Consider the following 6,763-nt stretch of genomic DNA (forward strand, 5'->3'; position numbering starts at 1 on the left):
GAGTTAGCTACCTGGTACCTATGCTAAGTGTGTGTGTGTGTGTGTGTGTGTGTGTGTGTGTGTGTGTGTGTGTGTGTGTGTGTGTGTGTGTGTGTGTGTGTGTGTGTGTGTGTGTGTGTGTGTGTGTGTGTGTGTGTGTGTGTGTGCGTGCGTGCGTGCGTGCGTGTATGTGGGAGACTGGGAGGGAGGGTGCAATGAACAAACCGGTGCTTGAAGTGCTGTGAAGTGCACCTATACATTTATAGAATACAGACATAATGTTTTGTTTGGGGTGTCACAGCACCAAATCCTTGTATGAAACTTCATTCTTAACTGTTTACCAATAATGGTTTTAATTGAAAGTGATATTGAACCAAAGTGTGACAATCTGAATTGCACATCTAGATTATATCTCTCAATTTATTTTCAGGCATGTCCATTATTTATATAAAACTAACATTATGTATACTACGTATAGTAGGCTGTATGTTGTAACAGGATAGGCTATACTGTATACAATAGGCTGTATGAATGAATTAATGAATTAATGAATTAATGAATTAATGAATTAATGAATGAATTAATTTTTATTTTTGTGTCTTGTCGTTAAGACCCATCCCTTACGGGATTATAAGACACCAACAACATAAATAAACAATATCACGTTTACTTCCCACACAGAAGTTACACCAAGTATTTGTAAAAAACAGAAATGAGCAAAAACATAAAAATAAAATAAAATACATCACATATAAGTTCTCTTTGTCCGTATGTCCCAAGCTTTCTCTATATATTCTGCAAATGCAAATATCTTCTGTTCGAAAATCCATCTCAGTCGCTCTGCATCACTTAACCACATCAGATCTATATTTTTACATATAACTTTTGACGTAGCTCATGATACAACGGGCAATAGAAAAGAAAATGGAACTCATTCTCAATATCATTTATATCACAATGGTGCAAATACGTTCTTCTTCTGTAACTCAGAACTCCTCTATACCTCCCAGGCTCAAGGTGCAAGGGCAAGATCTTTGTCTTTTGGATAATGGGGCACAAAGATACTTTTCACTAGCGTAACAGCTTTTTATCGTAACAAATGTTCTCAGCTTTGGTTTGTATAATATGTCAGGCAATATGTAAGGCTGTATGTTGTAACCGGAAGGATGCAGTATGTGTATACAGGCTGTGTATGTCTGTCTGCTGTTGCTAGTGAGTTGTGACGACAGGGTACAGTGTACAACTGTACATGTACAGTGTGTGGCTCTTGGTCAGCTCTTTCTTTCTACCTTACTTACTTATACTCAAAGCCTCTGTCTATGGTGTCTCTCAACCTGCTCCACAGCCTGGTACATGCGCCAGGGTGATAATCGACCCCAGACCCCCAAGCTCAGCTTCTTCTCAGCTGGACCCTAGAGCCTGCTCTAAATCCCTGACCACTGCACCACACCAGAATTCTATGTGCAGTACTAAACATCCAAGGCTGAGTGAGAAGATGTCAGCCATGTATTATATTATGCGGCAACATATGCCATGTGATGTGAGTCATTATTTCATACTGTATGCATGTCATATGGGCATATATGACATGTACTGTACATATATGGAGTGGACATGACTGACGTCAGAGCGAAGCGTTCTAGAGCGGATACGGAAACAGTATCTCTGTGTATATTTATGTATGTATGGGGTTATGTGTCTAGACCGGATCTGAACACCGAGCATTAAAATGACTCCAGACTCACTCCAGTAAAACTCATGTCACCAGGACATGAGGTTTACTACCGTGGATTGTTTTAATCAATACATTGTCTCGAAGTCAAACAGGCACTACAGTATTGTAAATAATGTCAGTCAGGCAATTCAAGCAGGACTATGTATACCAGGCTTCAATATAATACTGTCTTTCTATATCGATGTTAGCTCACAATCAAACTTCTGTGCATACTCCCTTTCAGGAGCTGCAAGTGGCTTTGCTGTGGGAGCATTCGAGTTCAACGCACTTCTACTGCTGCAGCTGCTAGGCTGGGCGTTCAAGTGTGCGTTACTGGCATTAATGGCAGTAACGCACATGTTCTTGTGTAATGTTGCTAAATTGATGATGTGAGACATCATGTGGTCCATGTAAATACAATGGGCGCCCCTCACTTCACACAAGTGTGATTTATTTTTAATCTGGAGACAGTCATCCCTTTTCAAACACAAGGGCTCTTTCATGTTTCAAGGTCTCTTGCGGGAAAACAGAGAGAAACAATGTATTGCTCAAGGAATACATAGTTTTGGTTTGTTTTTTAAATGTGAGAGATGTTTTTCATCCAAAAGTCTAAAGAGGAAAGTTGACTGAAAACATAACTTTTCAGCCTTTGCTGTCAATATGCAGATTATTTATCCACACACACATTCACACACAATCCACACACACATTCACACACAATGTCGCAAATCTATAAATACTCATTTCTATGTTTGTAATACTCAATATACAGTACCTGCCTCTATCCAATATATTAGAACTTTTCCACTGCATGGTACGGCAGTCCCACTTATGGGGTATCATGTCCTAATTAAGACCCTAATATTGCACAGCCAAGACAAATTTGATAAGAGAATAGATTTAGGGGGGAAAACACACTTTAAGATACTTAAAACAGACAAGCAAGTAAAAGCAAAATAAAGTAAATGGAACTAAATAGATACAAGGTATTATGTTCTCTCATGGACTATGACAAACTGAACCTCTAACAAAATGTAATCATATACTGTAGGAGCCATCTTATCTGTTTTCACATATTTGTACTAAATGGCGCCCCCACTGGTTGCCTTGGAAAATGGCACCATGGTTCCCTTTAATTAAGCCACAGGCCCACAGCTGTGGGTGGAAAGACGCCAGTAGAGATACAGATTGCAACAGCTCGCACAATACAGCGCAGTTTAAGAAAGAAAGAAAGAAAGGAAAGATAGAAAGAGGAAAAATAGCCTACTTTATTATTTGTTTATTGAACCCTGCGCCTGTTTATGTCTGGAGCCTGTTCTTGTTTTGTTTGCCCCGTTTATTATTTTGAAACACTCACACAACACAAACTCCGCCATAATACCAACCTGTTGCAGTCAACATCAATCACCATCGACAAACATGTGAGTAAACAACAAGACGCCCAAGTCCCAAAATGTGAGCACGTTGAACCCGTATATCCCTGGTGTAACAAGAAAGGCATATTGGCCCTACACATACAAACACCATTGAAAAGTCCCAGACAGATATTCTTTGTGCAGGAACAATTTGCACACACCAACATTTGTACATCAGTCACCAATTAAACTTTACAAGATTTTTAGAAGGGATACATTTGGTATGTCAGGTCAGTCCCAAATCCTAATGAAGCTTTATAGTCACACAAAACTTGATTCAAATACATAATCAAATGTAAATTGTCAACAATCTGCCCAATAGTCTAGTGTTTGCTGTCTCCCACCCCCCATCTTTCTCCCCCTTTCCTGTCAAACTACTGTTAATCTATCAATGAAGACATAGGCCTAAAGCTCAAATATACTGAGAAACTATAATGAGAAGTAAACATAAGATGCACACTGAGCAAACAAGTAGCAAGCCCAGATTTAGTAGCAGTTTAATTCTGGGAGGCTCATACAGCATCTCCATAATAACCCTCTCACCCTACTTCCCTTTCGTCTGTGCTCCCTCCTTGTACCCACACAAATCCATTTCAGCAGACCCATTCTACGATTTCCTTCCTCGTTCCTGATCAGCTCTGCCTGCAAATTACCAATCTGTCCAGGTGTGGTTGCCGGGGTTGTCTCTGTATTTGTTGCTGGGTGCAAGATCATTTTGTGTCTAGTTGCTCAATAATTTACATTTTACATACTGTACATTACATTACCACTTCTTTTGCACACCATTTTAGGCACATTTTAGGTAGTTGTGTGCAATAGAAGTGGTAATACTCTATTGGCTATTAAATCAGAAAGGCCTCTTCAACAGACAACAATTTGGTTTGTTTTGCTAAGCTTATAGCCTTCATGCTGGGACTTATATTGCAACAACACTGGGGACTGATAGTGTCGCTACATACTGTAACTGCCTGGCTGTCACTCTGGGGCAGGGTAGACGGCCGGAATTAGGCCAATATAACGGCATAAAACCGCCCCAAAATGCCCATAAAGGGCCAAATAAAAACAGCCAGCTCGGTGGATAGGTGAAATGCCTAAGTGACGGAGCTCAGTTCAGAGTCTCAGACCAATATTATATCCGCCAGATGGCGCCCTGTAACCACTTTCAGTAGCCGACCCGACTAATGCACTACCAACACTTGGATACAAATGGATACATTATATTAAATTAATATAATGTATCCATTCTGTTATTTTATGAATCCCATTTGTAAACTATATATATTTATATATCAAATTGAATTTCATCATTTTAGGGGCAAGTCACAAGTGCATTGACCTTTTGGTGTTGTAAATATTTTGAAAGCACAATAGGCCAAATGCCATGCAGGGCAGCAGGAAGGCCATCAAATAAATCAATTATTTTAAGTAGGCTACTATGGAAATAACATTTTTTTCTTTTTTGCTTCTTTTTGAATACATAGTAGGCCTATTAATCAGTGAAATAAATAAATAAATAATAATAAAAAAATATGTTTTATTTTACAAAATAATGTAGGCCTATTGGTCTTTACAAATGACCAATATTTGTAGAAACTCTCAAAAAGAGGAGAAAGCCATGGCCTTTCATGATGCCTGCCCTCAAAATGTGTGAATAGAGGGACGCAGAATGGCTTGCATTATCTCTAGAAAGTAAAATACAGACTCCAGACTCCACTACAGTGTCACAGCACCAAATCCTTGTATGAAACTTCATTCTTAACTGTTTACCAATGATGGTTTTAATTGAAAGTGATATTGAACCAAAGTGTTTAACAATCTGAATTGCACATCTTATATCTCAATTTATTTTCAGGCATGTCCATTATTTATCCGATATAAAACTAACATTATGTATATGTACACCTATACGTATAGTTGTAGGTTGTAACAGGATATACTAGGCTATATGTATACTGTATACTACTATGTTGTAACCGGAAGGATGCAGTATGTGTATACAGGCTGTGTATGTCTGTCTGCTGTTGCTAGTGAGTTGTGACGACAGGGTACAGTGTACACCTGTACATGTACAGTGTGTGGCTCTTGGTCGGCTCTTTCTTTCTACCTTACTTACTTATACTCAAAGCCTCTGTCTATGGTGTCTCTCAACCTGCTCCACAGCCTGGTACATGCGCCAGGGTGATGATCGACCCCAGAGTCGGACCCCCAAGCTCAGCTTCTTCTCAGCTGGACCCTAGAGCCTGCTCTAAATCCCTGACCACTGCACCACACCAGAATTCTATGTGCAGTACTACTAAACATCCAAGGCTGAGTGAGAAGATGTCAGCCAGGAGAATGAGGCTGGTTGGTGCCAGTGATACTGGGAGGAAACTGGCCAGCTAGCCTAATGTATGGAGGATGGAGATGGCTGGAGACGCCGCTGGAGGACTCATCATGAACTAAAGAGAGACCCGGAGGCTCTATCTCTATATCCATGGGTTCCAAAGTTTGACCCTGGCATCAGCTTACACAACTGATGAAGTCAAGTACAAGACCGCTCAAGGTAGCATCTTTGTTCTTTTGCTGCTACTTGTGTTGTATGCTGTACAGTGGCGTGCACAGACATTTAGAGGGGCAGGTGCTCAAGGTAAAAAAGGGCACCTTGTGCAGCGCGTGGAACCGGCCAGTTGCCTTAATCCATTTTGGGCGGGAACCCCTTTTGGTGTTAGCATTATGTTATGCTTTAGCTATTGAAAAATAGCAGATCTACAAGCTCATAGCGCGCCACCGAGTGGCGCGCTATGAGCTTGTAGGTCTGCTATTTTTGAAAAATCCAAAAAAAAAGAGAAAAAAATGTTTTTTTTTCATTTTTTTCAAAAGGGCACATTGCCAAAAGGGCAGGGGGTGCTCTAGCACCCCCTAGTGTCTATCTGTGCACGCCACTGATGCTGTATGTACTAGTGTGATTCAAGCTGGTACTATTACTGTCATTTTGGACCAAACGTCCAATGATGACTGGTTGGGTGGCAATGAAACCTTCAGTAACTGGTTCTGGCCCTGGAATTGAATGCTGATGTGATTCTATACAGTTTGTATGTTGTGTTGTATCTACCCTTGAAGGTGTGAGTTGTAACAGGTAACAATATGTATATGTGGCTCTTGGATTACTTCAATAATCCTATGAGTGAATTACAGGTTTTGGGCTTTATAACAGCCATAAATTCCAAATGTTAATTTTCAATTGAGGACAGTGTTGTGTTGTGTTGTGTTGTGTTGTGGTTGCTGAGGTTCGTAGTGTGACAGGGTCTCTCTCTCTCTCTCCCTCCAATAGGGAATATCAACGGCTTTGCACTATATTTGTGAGTTTGGGACTTGATCTTTGATTGGCGTTGTTTCTGTTGCCCCCCTGATTGATTTGCAACAGTTGTGTAACTGGCCTCTCATTTATTTAAACCGACAGATGTGTATGGAGTCTGCTCAGTGTGGGGCAGGCAGACCCCAGCACTGTACAGAACATGTTTGTCTGTTCACAAACTTAGAACATGTCAACTTGACATTCCAACTAGGGATGCACCGAAAGGGAAATTCTTGGCCGAAACCGAATATAGGAAACAGTTGGCCGAAAACCGAATACCGATTATCCGAATATGATTAATATTATATATCTTTTTTCCTA

At 40.4% G+C, this 6,763-nt stretch overlaps 1 long non-coding RNA gene across 1 annotated transcript; it reads left to right on the plus strand.

The window, feature by feature from the left end:
* Positions 1–2,918: 2,918 nt before the first annotated feature.
* LOC306931061 lies at positions 2,919–5,788 on the plus strand. Its single transcript, XR_013790962.1, has 3 exons — positions 2,919–3,114; positions 3,706–3,773; positions 5,269–5,788. It is a non-coding gene; the product is annotated as an uncharacterized lncRNA (long non-coding RNA).
* The last annotated feature ends 975 nt before the right edge of the window (positions 5,789–6,763 follow it).

The sequence above is a fragment of the Electrona antarctica genome (assembly GCF_951216825.1).
Source record: "Electrona antarctica genome assembly, chromosome: 10".
NCBI lineage: Eukaryota > Metazoa > Chordata > Actinopteri > Myctophiformes > Myctophidae > Electrona > Electrona antarctica.